Source organism: Magnolia sinica, chromosome 19, assembly GCF_029962835.1.
Source record: "Magnolia sinica isolate HGM2019 chromosome 19, MsV1, whole genome shotgun sequence".
Lineage (NCBI taxonomy): Eukaryota > Viridiplantae > Streptophyta > Magnoliopsida > Magnoliales > Magnoliaceae > Magnolia > Magnolia sinica.
The window spans coordinates 44,371,676-44,391,178 of record NC_080591.1 but is presented as its reverse complement, the minus strand read 5'-3'; the positions used below and the strand labels follow the sequence as shown (position 1 = coordinate 44,391,178).

General features: G+C 38.9%; 1 long non-coding RNA gene across 1 annotated transcript; it reads left to right on the top strand.

Moving 5' to 3' along the window:
* Nucleotides 1-502: 502 nt before the first annotated feature.
* LOC131235085 (uncharacterized) lies at nucleotides 503-2,360 on the top strand. The gene is made up of 4 exons (XR_009165927.1): nucleotides 503-717; nucleotides 811-1,361; nucleotides 1,473-2,089; nucleotides 2,183-2,360. It is a non-coding gene; the product is annotated as an uncharacterized LOC131235085 (long non-coding RNA).
* Nucleotides 2,361-19,503: the final 17,143 nt, after the last annotated feature.

Sequence of the window (19,503 nt, the reverse complement as noted above, 5' to 3'; positions counted from 1 at the left end):
CCTGATCTCACCGAAGTAGACATGGGTGGCAAGTTGTTATTCAATGACATTGAAGATATTTGTGTGGTTGTTGAAAAGAAAAAGAAAAGAAAGAAAGCAGGGAAAAAAACTTGATTTGTTGGTTATATTATGCATGTAATGAAACGATTTTGATTTATGCCCTTTTTTATTTTTCCGTTATCATATTAATGTGATAGAAAAAATTTATGAATTAATTTACTCATCTCTTTATAATACTTGGTACTTTGGATAGAAATTTTTATAGTAATTACGTTACAAATTAGATCTTGAAGATGGATCTAGAGGCAGAGCTGCTCGGGGATGCATCCCATAAAGATGTTAGGGGTAATAACATAGCTCTCGTTAGTTGTTTAGATTTAAAATTTCTTTTAAAATGATCTTTCACTTAGAGGCAGTGTCATTCGGCATAGATTCGCTAGGGGATGCAGCCCCTGAAGATGCTAGAGGTAATAAGATAGCCTTCTGTAATTGTTTAGATTTAAAATTTCTTTAATATTGGTGATGATGAAACATGTGTGAAGCTATTTTTCTTTTTATGACAGGGGTAATAACATAGCCCTCGTTACCTGTTTAGATTTAAAATTTCTTTTAAAATGATCTTTGACTTAGAGGTAGAGTCATTCGACGCAGAGCTGCTACGGGATGCAACTCCTGAAGATGCAGCCCTTGTAGATGCAGCCCCTGAAGATGCTAGAGGTAATAAGATAGCCTTCCTTAATTGTCTAGATTTAAAATATCTTTTATATTGGCGATGATGAAACATGTGTAGCTATTTTTCTTTTTATGTAGGCAGGTCATCATCTTCATCATCTAGGAAGAGAGGTTCTACGCGAGGTTCAGAATTACATGAGAAGACTTCATTGAAAAGGGTCATTAGGATTAATGAATTTGGGCAACCAAATGCAGGGGATGCAAATCAGATCGCATTTAATTCAAGCATTGGTGTTCTCACCCGTGCACACATTCCGATCACCTACACAAACTTTCGGTTGGTGCCTCCACAGTACATTCAGAGGATCAATGATATCCTAGCATGTAGTTATGAATTTCAGGATAACCAAGAAGCATGGCCACAATACGTTCATGATCGCTGTAAGGCCGCTTGGAGAAATTTTAAGAACACTTTGCATACGAAGTATGTTAAGGACAAGGATCCTGCAGTTGTGAAATCGTATCCCACCCTTATTGGTGTCCCTATTGAGGATTAGATGATCTTCGTGGATTATTGCAATACTGATAAATTCAAGGAATCAAGTGGAAGAAATGCATCCAATCGAACTAAACAAGTTGGCCCTTCTACACTTGGTCAGCGAATCATGGATGCCACACGTCATGAGATGGTACATGTCCTAAAATAACATAGCTCTACTTTATTTATGAAGATTATTTCAAGTTATTAGTCGTTTAATTCCATTATTTATGTGTTTTGGCATGGATGTTATGGGGAAAAGGCAATTGAGAGGAATCTTACTACTGATGCTGAGGTTGGTAGGGCTGAGGTGTACATTCGAGCCCATACAACAAAGGATAACAAAGTGTAGTTCCAAGAAACCTTTGTAAGTGCAACCCTCGTACACCCTTTCATTATCCATGTGAATTTTAAATGCTTCTTTCCCACATTATAATTTTTCTTTTGGATGTTGTCATAGGAAAAAATAAAATCGATTCAAAGTCGTAATCCTGCATCTCAGATGACCGGTGTAGATGACGCCCTTACACAGGTATATATGCATGTCCTTCAAATACTTGAGTTTATTTAGACTTATGCATTCTCTGATAAATCTAATTGCAATTCTGTTTACAATCAATTGGGAGTGATAGTAGAGGGCGCATACGGGGGATAGGTGGAAATGTAGGCAAGATTGCAGTGAAGAAGACAATGCCTATTGTACATAAGCTCAGTACGATGTCGCAGGAACGAGATAATTTGGTAGATGAATTAGATGAAATGAAGGAAAGCCTGGGAGATCTCCACTAGAAGTTTAATTGCTTTATAGATAAGCAAGGGGAAGAAAGGGATGTGGCTCCACTGATAATTCCTCCATTTAAATCTAGTCATGCATCGTCGGTATGTATGCGTTTCTCTAATACTATTTTACGCTTATGATTATAGGCACTTCCAGTTAAAAATACTAATGACATGTTATATGTGTACATGTAGCTTGATTTGGTAAATCTTGGCAAGAGATGCGATCCCTGTGATTGGAAGAAACGGGTAATTGCTAGTGGTGAGGTGCATACAGTGGATCCAAATACTCGTGTCCATGGAGCAGAAATGGGCAATGAAAATTTTAGTGTCATCCTAATGGAGATTATAGCTCCATAGTCATAGCTATGGAAGGAAGATGGTTATTAAGATATGCTTAGAGAGGTCAGTGTAGGAGGATTTGTCATCTGGCCCAAGCTATTTCTAACCATCTACCCATGATGTTTATGAATATTAGACATTACAATAACTAACACAATTAACTTTTGTTTTTAAACTATACAGTAACATAGACAGATGCATGCATATTATGGAATCGAATGAATTTAACATACACTTCAGATTACACCCACATATATTGAATGAAATGGATTTAACACCCACATTTATACATTGATATATTTGGTTGGCATTTCAATTTTCAACCTCCATTTGAGGAATTGAAAGATTTGTAATAATTTTCACTTCTTTAAGTGTAATATGCACTCGTGGAAGAGAGAGAGAGAACTGTGGGGAATTTTCATTGTCCATGGCAGCTGTTGCAGAGAATGCAATCAACTCCGATGATAAGTTTTTACGTGGTTCTACTGCAATTTCTTCCACGGCTGTTGGTGGTTCTGCAGGTGTACAGAAATTACAGCTCAAACAGAGTACCATCTGCTATAAGTTACTTCAACGGTAAATGGTTTTACTCTGGCTATCTTAAAATCATGTAAATAGCAAGATGTTGATGCCAGAGGTACTCTTATTTGCATGATCTGGTTTTGAGTGTTGCAGGATCATCTGCTGAAGCTACACTAGTTGGTTCTCACCCCAAAGGTACTCTTACATTTTTTTGATGCCTTAATTGCTAAGTACACATTTGGGACTGATCTGGTTTTCATTGTTGCAGGTTGGTGTAGGTGTCACTTCAGGGGGAGTTAACCAGATAAGTTTATATTTTTCTTTTTGGTTACATTTGAGTGTCTAATTCCTGCTTGCCTTCTTTTCTTTTCTTTTTTCTTTCTTTCTTTTAATTGTAATTCTTTTTAACTATTTTAGATCAATAAGGTAAGCTTAACTCTAAGTATCACCTTTATAATTAGAATTTGTGCTCTTTATTGTCTGCTTTTGAACTATAATTTTTATTATTATATATAACTGACACCTTTTATCTAAATATGATTTATGAAGTAGCATATGAACGCAAATAAGAGGATTGATCTTAATAGACAGAAAATGCTTGCAATGAATGTTTATGAGTAATAGGTGGCCTATTAATGAAAACAATGTCTCCGTCCATAATACAACTGTTTATGATTTGACCAACTTTCAAATATGTAACCTTCCCTAATTGCACAAGTGGCTGAACCATCTCTGTATGTTACACATAATTTGTCATCCACTAGTTTCTGTAAATTTTTCATCCACTAGTTTCTGTAAGTGATCCATCCACAAAAACGCACACTAGTGGAGTTAAACTAGGCTGTTTACAAGCTAAAAAAATATTTTTCCATAGGCCTTACATGCACTATGTAAGAATCCTGTCAGTATACGGAAGTGTGAACTTATTTAAGTTGACTACTGGAAAAGCTGGCTCCTATGATTATAAATATAGAAGGTGAAGGATGCAACATCTATGGATTCTTAGAAGTTAATAAGGTCGCTGGTAATTTTCATTTTGCCCCTGGGAAAAGCTTCCAACAGTCAAATATTCATTTGCATGATTTGCTGGCATTTCAAAAGGATAGTTTTAATGTAAGATTGATCCCATATTATCTTTTCAGTTTCTTTCAATAAAATTTTAAGGTATTCATTGAAAAGAAATAATCTCGATCTGTGTATATGAAATGGCCACTAAAATTTGCACTAAATTTTGTCATTTTAGTAAATATGAGATTCTGTTGCGTAAATGTTCACTTATCATTTTTTTTCTCAACAACAGTATTATTATCTAATTCATCTGTTGTCACCAGATTAGCCACACAATCAATAAACTATCCTTTGGAGCACATTTCTCAGGCGTTGTTAATCCTCTTATTGGGTAATTCCCCTTACCTCATTTAACTCTTTTTTTTTTTAAATTAATTAATTTATTTTATATATAAAAAAAGGAAAAGAACAGAAAAAGAAAAAGAGGAAAAGAAAAGAAATCCTCTTACCTCATCCTAGTAAGCTATTCAGTTGATTGAAACTGAAAGAGTTTTTATGAATATTGACTTACATTTAATCGCTGGAACTTTCAGGGTAGAATGGGTGCAAAAGACACCGTATGGGATGTATCAGTATTTCATCAAGGTTAGTCTCACAAAGCTGCCTTCATCCATTTATGTATAATGAAATTCTTTAGGAACCAAAAATAAGGCAGCCTAAAGAAGTAAATTTGTTTTGCCCAAGCCATTTTTATTTTTGTGTACCATGCATAATTGAGAGACTAGGACAATAAAAGAACCTAGTCGGTGGCCCATCATCTGACATGACTGATATTTTCTGCATTGGCCAAATCATCCTAAGCACAGTCATAATGGTAGACAACTCAATTATTGTGCAGTCTGGTTTCTACGTTTTCATCGTTCTTTTTTTTTTCCCCCTATTTCTTCATATTTGCCTCAAAGACATGGTATTACTTCTCTGAGTCAGAATTAGATATGTTTCAGTGAGAGATGTTTACTTGTTTTGCTGTCTCAGTGAGAGAAAGTGGTCCAATAATAAGCTTTTTTTTTTTAATGTTGGGGCTTGAAAGATTATGATCTTTTTGTATTATTTATTTAGGATAAGTTTTTTGCAATTCCATGTCATAGTATACCATGCCAAACTAAATTAGCATTCACTACTTAACTAGAATTTGATGTTATTTCACAATTTGAATTACCACCACCTCTTTACTACAACAGTTGCCTCTTCTCCACAGCTCAACCATATCATCTGTTGATTATCTAAGCATTCCTCCAACATCAAATGACATTTATTTACAATGGTTTGTTTCAATACATGGATTGTTTGTGCTAGCACTTTTTGTAATATGAGAGTTGCATACAAGTTCTCTCGGTTTGTACAAGTTCTCGGTTTGGGGTGAAAGTACGAGTGTTGGAGCCGACGCTTTCGGAGTCCGAACTCATTTTTTTGAAAAATAGAAAAATGGAATATTAGTAAATATGGATTTTCTTCTCCATATTTACGGTGGGCCTTAGAAAGTTTTTTATTGTGGGCATTCAATCAACACTATTTCCTGTTGTATGGTCCACCTGAGATTTGGATATAACTAATTTTTGAGTCCAGATCATAAAATTTTAAAAAAAAAAAAAAATTTATTCTTGAGCGAGGGTACCATCATATATATGCTCCATCAGACACGGTGTCTACGCGACTAAGACCTTGATCGTTGACTCCTTTAACCATGACTTAGAAAAACTATCAAATCATGCAAACAGTGAGCCCCATCCAATGGAATGCTTGAATCTTGTGCACGTATGGCATGTGGATGGTCAGGGCTTCACATGCACTTTGGCTTAGTAAAATTTTGTGCATAGTGTGCTTGGTTATTCAATTTGTAAAAGTGGAGCCAATGGTTATGTGATACATTGCAGTGATCTGATGAGCTCCATTGTTCACGGAACATGCTCCAAAATGTCCCAGGTTGGAAGATCCTCCCCATCCTAACTTTGGATATTCCAGTTGAGTGTGGAGTGTCGTTGTTTTCCTTTTCTTAACCATTTATTTGCAGGCTACCAAAAAATCAAATGCTTAGGATTGTCTCATTAAGAAGATTCTTGGGGCATCATTCATCCACTATGTGGTCCATCAGATCAACAATCTGGATCACCCAACCATGTGCACTTGTACAACAAGCTATCAATTTCTTTTGCACACTGTGGCCCATATGAGTGAAATGGCCTGATATTTAGACAAAAACATCTAAATAGTGGCCAAATTGATGAAGAGCTCAGATCTTGTACACGTGCATATCGACTTGTGTCCTTTCCTGTGGATGGCAGAGCTCCACAAGTGTGCGTGTGTGTGTGTGTGTGTGTGTGTGTGTATCACCATCAATGTAGAGATTTAGCTTATTATGTGTGTGGTCTCTTTACCTTTATTTTTGGAAACCTTGGCTGAGGAGAAGTCCTGTGCTCAACTATGGCTATTATGATTGGATTTGCTCATTTCTGGTTTTTCCTATGTAACAGGGGACTTTACTTCTTTAAATTTTACTGCGTTGATGCTTGTCCATTTCTGTGCACCCAACAATCCTGTATGCGGCTCATATAAAGATGTTTTTTTTTCTTTCTAATTGTTTAGCACATTTCATTTTGGTTAACTTGTCATCCGAAGCCTACGGTTCAAGTTCTGTGATTTTCTTACATTTGCAACTTCTTTTACTTTTGACTTCTTTATTACTTACATATGCAATTTCTTAATTTCATTTTTTTGATATGCATTATTGTTTAACACATTTTTTTGAATCATCTTCTCCACTAAACTTTCCTTTAATTGAGTACTAATCCCCACCAAACTTTCCTTTTATGTTCCTATCTCAGGCTAAAAGAAAAGAATGGCCGATTGAGAAGTTGAGGAAGTTTGCGGTCCCCAAAGCTCCAAAATATATTTTCCTATCATTTGTCTAATGGGACATGCACCAATACACTCTGCCAACACTCTTATGCAACTTGTCTTGTTGCAGTAGAAAAAAAATGTAATTTCTATCTCAAAATCTTCTAGCAAATATCATTTTTTTTTTATATATTAGTTTCATTTGATAACATACGAAAAACACGTCTCTTCAATTTATACTTTTTCTTGTGGATGATCTTTTCTTGTTTGATAGGGAACTTTATTAACACAAGGATCTCTAAAAACATGTTTTCCTAATATGAGCTATAATCAGATTGTAGGACACTTTTTTTTTGCCCTTATGTTTGTCATCCCCTGCTCATTGAATTGTTTTTTTTTTTTTTTTTTGCATTAGAAGACTCGACAAATTCTACTAACTGGTTCTCATTCATTTTCTTACAAATCCTCTCAAGAGTAGGCGAAATAGAGAAAAGGTCCATTTCAGATTTATTTTTTTTTTTCTTTTTGAAATGAATGGTCTATTTTTTGGGTGAGAAGGAAACTTGTTGGTCTTTTCTATTATGCATCATCTCAAACAAAATTTCATTTTCTTGATACATTAGTCTGGGTATCAACCTTGCCACTGTAGATGTTATCATTCTCTATGAAAGTGATTGGTACATTTTCCATTCTGCTTTGCTAGTAGCATTTTAAATTGGTATTTTTTACTGTCTGGCCTCAACTCTCTTATGTATATGCCAGTTTTTTCAGGTTGAATGAAAAGTCAATTTGGTTTATGGTGGTGGAAGTGTAGTCTTTTGTCTTCTTTTCTATTGTGTAGACTTTGATTTGGATGATATATTTGATTTTGATTTCTTCCTTTTCTATTGTGTAGACTTAAATTCTCAAATAGGTTCATTCAGAGCTTTAGAGAAATGGGTATATCTAGTTTTGGATGTGTGCGTTGATTAATGCACATCCATAACTAGATATACTAATTTCTCCAAAGCCTTAATGAACCAACTTATTTGAGAAGGTAAATCTACACTAAAAAAGGAAGATATCAAAATCAAATATATCATCCAAATTCTTTTTTTTTTAATTAATGAGAATCGCCGACGGTTTTTAGCCGCTGAGAACGCCGACGGATTTTAGTCGCCGATAACGCCGACGGATTTGAGCCGCCGACAACGCCGGTAGTTTAAACCGCTGACAACGCCGACGGTTTTTAGCCGTCAGCGAGCAACGCTGACGTACCCTTTACCAACGGACCTTGGACGGCGAAGGTCATTGCCGACGGTTTTTAACCGTCGGCGTTGCCCTATTTTTTGGTAGTGAAGTTACAAAGTTTGTATGGGATCAAGCCTGTCAAAACGTGTTTGATTCGATAAAGGAATTGTGAAACATCTGTCAGTACTGACAGCTCCAATAAAAGGGAAATCGCTTATTTTGTATACATCTGCAGCCCAGAATTCTTTAGGCGCTTTATTGGCACAGGTTAACAAATTTGAGAAAAGCTCATGGCAGATATATTTCAACGGTGCTTCTCGAGCATCAGGAGCTGGGGCAAGAGTAATATTCATTACTCCTCAAGGTAATTTTTTACCTTACTCCTTTACGTTGGGGACCGCATGCTCAAATAATGAGGCTAAATATAGAGCCCTCATCACCGGAATGAAAATGGCTCAAGAAATGAAGATAAAAACGCTGCATATCTTCGGAGATTCTAAATTGATCATTAATCAATTGATGACTGAATTCAAAATAAGAAAGCAAGAGCTTTTGCCTTATTATCGGAAAGCACAGAAGTTGCTAGAGCAGTTCTGTCATGTCGAAGTTAAGCACATACCGTGATCTGAAAATGTAAGAGCGGATGCTTTGGCCAGCTTAGCAGCGTCTTTGTCTTGCCCAAATTGAAGCCCTCTCTAAGTAACTATCGAGGAAAGAAGATTTTTTCCATCTCCAGAGGTCATCGATGAAATTGCTAAGACACTTCTTGTATTGTGTTTAGAGGTAACGACAGATGATTGGCGCCAGCCTTTCATAGATTTTCTCAAATGTGATATCTTGGCAGATTTTCTCAAAGATGATATCTTGGCAGAAGATCCGACGCAAAGACAGCAAATCAAGCAAAGATCAAGCAGGTTCATCATATGTAGCGAAGTGCTGTATAGAAAATCTTACAATGGAATGCTGCTATGTTGTTTAGACAAACAAGAAGCAGGTCAGATGTTGCAAGAGGCACACTCTGGAGAATGCGGGGCACATCAAGCTGACTGAAATTTATTTCACTGGATACATCGAATGGGGTATTATTGGCCTTTCATGTTCAAAGATGCGATAGATTATGCGAAGCGATGTCACGAATGCTAGATTCATGGAGATGTTATACATGTTCCTCCAGAAGTCCTGCATCAATCAGTCGCATCTTGGCCTTTCTTTGCTTGGGGACTCAACGTCATTGATCCTATAAATCTGCCTTCGTCCAAGGAAAAGCAGTATATTCTGGCGGCGACAGATTATTTCTCCAAGTGGACAGAGGCAGTTGCATTATGTAATGTCAAGGAGAGGGATGTGGTTAATTTCATCCGACATGCAATCATATACCTCCATGGTATCCCGCGGAAAATTGTCACAGACAATGACACTTCTTTCAAAAACAGGGGCATGGAAAAGTTATGTCGAAAATTCAGCATTCATCATTCATTTTCAACACCTTACTATCCATCGGCTAATGGATTAGCATAGGCATTTAATAAAATCATAGTCAAAATACTAAAGAAAACAGTGACAGGAAATAAGCGAGATTGGGATAAAAAATTACAAGAAGCACTGTGGGCATGTAGAACTACCCATCTAACGGCAACAAAAGTAACACCATATTCACTGGTTTATGGTGTAGAAGCGGTAATCCCGATCAAAATACAAGTTGTGTCACTCAGAGTGGCAGTACATCAGTCAATTACAGATGATGAAAATGTAAAAATAAGGCTTAAAGAGCAAGATTTGCTTGATGAGAAACGCATGGCAGCTTAGCAGCGATTGCAATCGTATTAAGCAAGGGTATCATCCGCCTTTGATAAACGAGTTAAATATCCCTCTTTCAAAAAAGGGGATATGGTACTAATGTTGAAAAGACTTATAGTGGTCACCCATAGAATAGGGGGGAAAATCGAACCCAAATGGAACGGATCTTATATAATAAAAGAAGTATACTCCAATGGAGCATATAAAGTTGTAGATCAAGATGGATAAGGTATCAGTATACCGGTCAATGCTCGCTTTATCAAAAGATATCGTCCCTGAAGTTGATACTGATTTTTTTATCAAGAATATTATCGAAATAATGATTCTGGATTAAAAAGGGGCATGACAGGCAGAAAGGCAAAGGAGTCGCGAAAGACAAAGCCATGTACTCTCCCTCATGAGAATGAATAAAAAGTAGCACAAATTTCCAAAGAGAAGCCTCTCAAATATATCAGAAGCATTGACGATATGATTGCTACCAGGCATTAACAATCGCCAAACGTGGGTGATTATCGCCAATTGCCAAAGTTAGCAACTATCGTTGTCATCATCAATCGCTCATATAAGCTTATTTTATCGTGATTGCTATCATCGCCAGGCTGATACACTATTCTAAATATAATATGAATGTTATCAAAACATCATCAGCAATGGCGAAATATCAATTATTGATTCATCAATTTTGGCAGTGGAATGAACTATATAGCCAACCACAAAAAAAAGTTGATAACAGCGATGGTAGTTTACTGCTTAAGGCAGCCTAGTCAAGCCTTATATGGCCAATTATGCATAAGACCTATCATTTTCACCATTCGGGTAGCGTTGAGAAGCCAGTTGCCCTAAAAAGCCCATGAAGGCCATCATACGCATACCCATGCAGGCAGCTGACGAAGCCAGTGATTAAAAGCCTTAAAAGGCCAAACAGTCCACAACGGTCAATCACGCGTGAGACCAATGCCGTCTATATAGCTTTCCGATAGTGTTATGGGGAACGGAGGAAAATGCCCTCCCATGAATGGGTCCGACCTTGCAGACGAAGAAAATGCGGGCTACAGTGTGAGTTCTTTGGCCATATCCATAGATAGGCAAATCATGCGTAAGTCCCCCCATATCTCTGGCTTGATTTTAGTATTAACTTATGAGGAATGGCCTAAACCTACTCATTGATGAACTGGCGGCCCTAGATTTGGTACCCCAAAGGTTGCCTTGTGAGCCCTATGAACTTTAGAGAGTTACTGCATCCAACCTTGTGCGTAAAACCAACTGAGTTCATGGCCTTGGTAACTTCACTGGGCCCCTCTAATGGATCGCGGTTTGTGAACTCACCAGGTTGTGAGAAGTCTCGTGAACTCCTAAGAGTTACAGAGACCATCACGTAAGACCCGACTCCCGCATGAGTCTAAGAAACTGCTTGCTCCACTACTCAAGAGCTTAAACTGTGTGTGAACTAACTCTAATAACTTCAAAACAAAATAGTTCCACCCATTGAAATAAAACACCACATAAGGTCGCCATTTAGTACATGAAAAGAAGAAAAATATGCAAATTCATTAAAAATACTATAGTTTGTTCATATATTACATCACCAAAAGGAATAAAGAAATACATGCATCACAATATAATATATATTTTTCTTTACAGATCTTCAATTATGTTCAATGTTGTTATGTAGCGCTCTAACTCCTCTTTTAATTGAAGCCGTGCTGTAGAAGTTGTTTGTTCAGCTTCAAGAATGATCTTAGCCTAATTAGAAATGTCAGCTAGTTCCGATTCTAAAAGAGCGGCAGTTTCCTGATTTTTTGTCTGTTCAGTCTTTGCAAGATCAATGGCCTGAATATTTGTTTCAAGTTCTTCTCTGATTTGATGAATAATCAATTCTTTGCTTCTTTTTTACCCTTGAGCAGTAAAATCTCTTTCTCAAGAAGGGTAATTTGATCATCGATAATTGCTTTATTTCTATCAGAGATTCTTAGCTTCTCATGAAGGGAGTGGGTGGTAATCTCATGAGTAGCGAGAACGTCATCCGAATAAGAAAGTTTCTCCTTAAGTGATGTCAATTCTTTCTGACGACTGAGGATTTTCGGAGCAATAACAACACTTCAAGCGGCTTCTAAATTTTTAGTCGAATCATAGAATTCTTATAGGCAGTCATGAAGGGATTGAACATTGACGTGCGTGAGGCGAGTAGAGTGAGCAAGAATAGCCAAAGAACTATCTAGGAAAGACCATTGAGTTGGGTCTTTGAAAGCATTGATGATGACCAAAAGCGCATTTTTAAAGAATCCTAACAGGAGAGGTGATACTTTCTCCAATGAAAGTACATCAAAGAGTGTAGCCACTGAGTTAGAGCCCTCGGAACCACTCGGGGTTGGCATGATTGTGGCTGAATAAAAAAGGAGAAGAAGATTATGAGTTTAGAAGAAAGAGGATACATCAAATAAGAAAATATATATACATATATATATATATATATGTGTGTGTGTGTGTACCTCATTCAGGAACAACGACAAAAGTGGTTTGAGTAGAGCGAGTTGAAGGAACTACAGATCCTGGTATATCCGTAGTTGCGGCAACGTTGAAAGAGAGTTCTTGAGCCCCTCTCATGCTAGAATCAACAGTTGTCGGGGTCGGCACATCAATGGGGTCCGAAAAGAATTCTAAATTTTGAGCCACCGGTTGAACCAGGGAAGGACGCACCGTGAGAGATTTATCCATACGAGGAGGGGAATCAAGTGGTGCAACTATTGTTGGCAAAACTTCCTCTGTGTTGTGATGGAGAGGAGCATCTTCTGTTTTTATTGGAAGTCTTGACGATTGAGCCTCTATCCCTATTAACATTGGTACTCCATGAGCAGTCGTGTCGGTGGTCTCTATAATATGCGAGAATATGCGACATCAAAAGAGAAGAAGATGTTTGTCCTAGGGGAATATCCATATTCTCCATAGTCGAGTTACTCCTCTTCTCGAGAATCCATTGTGGTTGGGAGAGGAACATTTGGATCGGTTGGAATATCATGAAGCGGAGATTTAGCCCTGACATCGCCTTCTTCCCCAATGTCTACTTCAGCATCAGTATCCACATTTAGCAAAGCATCTCCTTCATCAGTTAAACTTGTAAAAGAATATAGATAGTCACTATCAGTGTTAACCGAACATTCTAAAGAACTGTCTTCCACTGATATCATCTATTTTTCTTTATAAGCAGTCTTTATAGGAAGAAGTTGTGTATTTTGAACTGGAGAAGGAGCTGGTTAGGCCAAAGCTGTAGGAGACAATGACTTAGCATGAGATCGGGTCATAGGAGACGTAACAGCTTGATTTACAGTAGGAGAAGCTGAGGTTATAGTATGATGAGCTACTGGAGAAATTACAACTGTTGTGGGGCCCGTGGTAGTGTGAATAATATTGGAAGGAACAATAACGATCGTGGGTTCTGTGACAGCAGGATCGGCAGAAGTAGCATGAATAGGTTGATCTCCGCTTTCGGGAGTGGGGGAAGGCAGAGTGCCACCCACAGTTTCAAACTCATCACGAGTAGGTGGTTGTACCCCTCGCTTTATCAAATCTAAAGGAGAGCCAAATGCAAACCATCCTTTTAGGGTATTTAATGGCTTTATTTCTCTGATAGGCTCTTCTATGGAAATCTTGTGGCAAATTTCTCTGAAAACAGCAGCTTGATCTTTCTCATAAAAATAACCTATTCTCTGTTCCGGCCTATAGTTCCTCAAACGTGGAGGAGGAATCCAGATGGGACGGTCCACTGGAAAATAGTTGTGTACTAAATAATAATGATGCACCCACCATCGCATCTAAGAGTATGATGCTGTCACTCGATGGTTATATCTTGAGAGAACGAATCGAGAACCAAAGTTCCTTGCCAAAAGTTATTTCCATATCAATGCCCAGTTGTAGGGGCCAACTTCGTAACTTCGCATAATTCGGGTGACATCTTCTCCTATTTGTGGCACAGTTTGATCGTATCCAAATTGTCTGGCAAACCGGTTAGGGTAGTACGGCTCTCTCCAAAATTCTACCCCTTCTCGTAAGGGAACGCTGTAAGAACGGATACATAAGAAGAAGGTTCGGTTGATAGGGTCCAAATTATTGTTGTCCTCGACATCCCTGTCTTCGGCCTGATAATCTAAGTAGAAAGGAAAGAAGTCAATGGATTCCAGATTGTCAATCCTGTCTACTATCCAGTCATATGTTTTCTTTATCATTTTCCGTCACTAGAAATGCCATAAAGGTAGATGCTCAGGATGGACATAAGCTTTTTCTGGATCATTATATGTCCAAGGAAAGTAGATGCCTAACCAACCAGAGAAATTATGTCAAGGAGTGAAAGAAGATGAGACTCCTAGTGCTAGACTTGAGCAGTGCACCGCAACATGTCCAAAAGCTCGGTACAGCGAGCATAATACAGGAGGAGCTAGAGAATATCTTTTTCTACCCTCTGCCATTGTGCCAGCCGTGACAAACAAAATGGGTCGAATTGAGTTTGAGCTTTTTGAACTTGGAAGTACGATCAAGCTTAGCCAGTAGGCTAGGAAAGCAGCCAATTCAGTTTCGGCAGTAAATTTAGCAGGGCCTGTTATTTTTTTCGATTAGCTTCCAGTTCAGGACCATGACTACCAGGAAACCTAAAAAGAGAAAGAAGGATTAGCAATTTATACAAATAAGTAGGTATCATGTGAGAGATGAAGAGAATGATAAGGATACTAATACTAAATATCGCGAAAAGTGTGTGAGCCATGAAAGGGGTGATATCTTATGAATGTCTAGAAAATAAGACATTTCTTGGAAAAGTGCGATTGTTGAGGAAGTAATCTTGGGTATCCTGTTCGGGGCCACATAAGTGAATTCTTCATTCGTAGGAATGTATTCGTCCAAGAAAGATCCAGTAATGGGTAAACCATCCATTTTGAATAAATCTTATAAACTGATGCTTACTTCCCTAATAGGGAGGTGGAAGGAATTCGTGGTAGAAGACTAATACTTCAGAAAACCCTTGTAGATCATTGTATCTTTGTGAAAAAAATCAGAGGTAGCTTCTATAGCATGGTAGACTTTGGCTACAACAGGGACATTTTCATATTTCTTTAAAATTGCTTTCGTCCATGCGCTATAGTATGGACGATCTGTCCAAAGACCCCGGGTTCTGAACTCTTCCTTACCCCACAAAGAGTCACAGTGATGAAACCATTGTTGGATTGTTTTGAAAAAGTGGGTGTGGTATACGTCGTGAGGATTGTAACATGGCATGAGGAAGTGCATGTATGTTATCTGCCTGGTTATCTGGACCAATCCTTTCTTCGTTAGGTAGCCTTCAAGAAGTTTCGATTCTTTTATTACCCAATTTGACACGTATAGAAGCTTATTTTGTGTCACGAAGTCAGTCGGCTCACTCTGAATTATGGAGCGATAGTAGTGAAGGAGCAAAGGGATGGTGATGGTTTCGTCCTTCAAAGGATTGCAGAATTAGATTGCGTCCAGATACGATTTAATCAAATCCCAAGCGTTTTGGAAACGCCTTTGATTATGTTCTCAGATTTTCTCTTGGAAGATTTCATCTTTGCTTTTTTCCTTTTTCTTTTTGGTGAAGGCCGCAGTAGGGGAAGTATCAATGGCAAATAATTGGGTAACATCTGTTCGAAGGTTAGCTGTGGACTTTAGTTAATCCTCCTAGTCTGACTCTTGTCCCTCCGTTGGGGGCCCCTCTATTTCTCGCATTAGAATAGCTGTTCGGATGTGGTCGGGTAGGCGCTGAATGCAGTCAATGAAATTGATAATGACAGGGGCCAGTTCTTTGAAATAAATAGAATAATCTTCAGACCTAGACCTTTTGTGGGTATGGGACTCAGTTGGCTGAGGATCAGAGGATCCTGTAGTGTTTACAGAAGTATGAGGTCTCTTTGATGAGCTGGCCATCAAAACCTGCATAGGGAGTTAGCAGAAGAATCAGAACTAAAGAGAAGAATTTATCAAAGTTTGAAAATTTGAAGATGAAGTATAGAGTCCTTGTGCGCCTGTCTTTGTGCACAGATAAATAGAGTGGTTGTGCACCTGTCTTTGTGTGCAAAGTGTTGTGCACAAGGTCATTGAGCGCTACCTGCCGTGCACTGAATTTTGACTAAGTACAGAAAAGGGCTATGCGCAAGGCTATTGTGCGCTGCTTATCGTATGCTGAATGGTGACCGTGCAGAGAAGTCATTGTGTGCTCGGTTCTGTAGTGCGGAATAGGTGTTGTGCAGCACACAATGATGTTAGTGTACAACGAGAATGGTTTGAAGAAAATAGTTTGACACGGAGATAATAAAGCAGGAAGGAAGTGAAGTGGGAGGAAAAGAACAAGTGTTGTATTTATAGGAGAGTTTGGCCCTTTGTGCGGAAACCGTTGTGCGGTCACCATTATGCATTGACCATTGTGTGGTAAACGCTATGCGGTAAGGGATGTGTGGTGCACACAAAGGAAATAATTGTGCGCTCAAAGGTTTGATGTTGTGCACAATAAAGGAAAGTAAAAAAAAATAAGTAGTTAGAATGAATTTTTATTGATCCTACATGGTTTATTTTGTAGGTATAAAAATAAAAAAAAAAAATGCAAGATCAAGGGGGCATTTGTTAAGGCATAAAAAAGAGAGATAAAAGACAGAATAGCGAGAAAAAGCATTTTGCGCAAACAGGATGCTAAAAAGAGCATTGTGCGGAAAAATTGAGCTTTGTGCAGAAAAGTAGTCATTGCACGAAAATCATCATTGTGCAGAAGTGATCATTGTCCGCACAAAGAGGAGCGCACAGCAAAGTTCGCACAAAGAGGAGCGTGCAGCATGGTCCGCACAAAGGGGGAGCACGCAGCAAAGTTCACACAAAGAGGAGCGTGCAGCATGGTCCGCACAAAGGGGGAGCGTGCAGTGCTTACGTGGCACATTCACACATGTGATAGGGCAATAAATACCCCTCGACCCCTCTAATGGGGTCATTAGCAAACAATTGGAGAGGAGTAGACTAAGAAGAAAGGAAGGTAGAGCCTGCTGTCCGTTGTGTGGAATAGTCGTTGTGCAGCACACAACGCTTACTACGTACAAAGGCCTTCAGTGTATAAAGGCCTCCAGTGCACAAAGGTCTCCAACGCACAAAGGCTCCAACGCACAAAGGCCTTCAAGTGCATAAAGGCTCTAGTGCACAACAGGCTCAATGCATAATGGACTCCTTTAGTTTACAATGGCCTTCAGCATAATACTTGATATAATCAAATATTTGCTTCATATTATAATTTGTAAACATTCTATTTTGGAATCAAAGGAGAATGGGATGTAAAAGAACTTGGAATAAATAAAGTGATTATCTTTCTTGCCTTCTTCTGTTAATTATGAAGTGAGTAAAATTTCTTAAACAAAAACCCTTTTGTTTCTTGTCAAAACAACCTCAGTGTTGGAGACCTCTCCAACGCCCTCGACAATGACGACTAGAAGTCGATGTCCGCCATCATCACCAGTGGCAACGGTTGGTTCAACATTACCCTAAGGCGACTACTCGCCCCACTATCGTTGCCAGAGGCCCCCTCCCATGATCTCAATGAGCTTGACATGGTGGTTCTTACGCGTAAAATTACTCAAAAATGGAAAAATAAGAGGGGGAGATGGAGCTCACCAAGAAGAGAGCGGGCAAGTCTCTGGCTTGATTGGGGAAGAAAACGGATGCTGGAAATCATTCAGAAAAGAAGAGGAAGACGAAGAGGGGAAGAAGCAGAAATGCAAAAGGAGAGACCCCAAGGGTTAGGGCTTTCCTTATATAGTAATGCCACGTGATAGTCATTAAAGACGCCCATCAATGTGAGTCCATACGATGACCTCTCAACTACCCCAACTCAACACGTGGTGTGACCCCATGCGCTGCTCGACCCCGATATCAAGAACAATGCCACGCATCACAACCACGTTGGTCTGTCGTCGAAAATACGAATTGGCGCCCCACGTGACCTTGAGCCACAAAACGGCACGTCATGATTATGGACTAACATGCTTCGACTACCGTGTTAGCTACCATACCTGGCATTTATGACAATATGACTCGACCTAGTCCACGCATAACCTGACCTAACTACAGCTAGCTTACTTTTTGAACCTCCATAGATCGACTCGAAAAGTAAGGGGGGCTCACTGTTGGGGGAAAAATAGACAAATTGATAAGTTGGTTTATGGAATGGACCAACTCTACCGAACCAACATAGGCCCAATAAAACCCGACCCTAATTAGGCGATTACATCCAGAAACAGGCCGACCTTCAAGGAGGTCAAGGCAACTGTAAGGACATTCAAATAACATGACTATGAGCCCATTCAAATAAGTCATGTTCTGACCTAATAGGTCGATTACAGATTGATCATAGGTTGGTCATATGTTGGATATAGATCGACCATAGATCGACCTCAGATTGGTTACTATCCGGCCATAGTTCAGTCATAACTTGGCTATTGGACGGCTATAGATTGGCCAACATTCGGTTATTGGTCAGAACGTCCCATGACAAGGTCAAGAACCATTAGCGCCCAGCTGAAGGGAACACAGACCCTTCGACCTAACCATCGGTCAAAAATGGTGAATGTTGATCTGTTGAATAGATCGATGTTGCTTATTCCCGACTCATCACCTGCCTGTGGGAGCTGACCTGAAACCGAGCTACAAATTCGAAGAATCTCCGAACATTTCAAAGATCTCTCCTAAGATCTTCGGAGGATAACATCAGATCTAATAATCTCGGAAGCCGATAATCTCATAAAGATCCCGGATCACAACGGATCTCCAAGATATTAGGAAAGAGTCCTCATACAATTGTACTCCCTTCCTTATATATAGAGGTACCTCCAACCATCCAAGGTACGTTCATCGATACCCTAATACTCGACCGGTGTCTCTTTTCTAGAGATCCTACCCTACAATAAAAGACCTCATTCCTGACTTAGTCATCGGAGAGTCCCCTACATTAACCAGGGCCTCCTTTGTGTCTCTTTCTCATTAGTGCAGGTTCCGGAGGGTCAACAGTGAAGGGTCTGCTGAAAAACTGCATCAACAAGCAACATCAACACGATTCTTTTACATTACAACCAATCGCACAAAGACATGATCTAAATCATTATTTGTTTAGATCGATTTGGAAAATCTAACATGATCGATACTCATGGTCCAGAATGGGACATTATGAATTTTGATTCGTAGAGAAAATAATTGATTTCACTACATACTCAGTTGGAACTCTATTGAAACCCATCAACTGACAATGTTCCACGTTATCAGAAGGTGATGTGGCATTCCCACCACCCACTCTCATTATTCCGAGATAAGACACATATAGTGTGATGCAATGCGCTGCATGTATTTCATTAAGCGATGACATGTAGCCAATGATAAAGTGCCATTTGCATATGTTATACATGGTAACCATGGTTTAATTATGTTTGCAATGGACCCCACTATATGAATGATTTGGCTATTGTAGCAAGTGGGCCATGATTATCTTGTGGTAGGTGTTTAATCTCTTACTTTCTGTGGGGTGTTCTACTTAAGCCTTAGACCTGCCTTATTTTCTAAATTATGCCATAAATTGATTTAGCAACATGGATGGAGTGGATTTCCAAGGCTCAATAGGGTGGACGCCTTTTTCAGTTGTTTCCATTAGTATGAGACATGTGTTTACAAACATATATGATTATAACCACTTTATA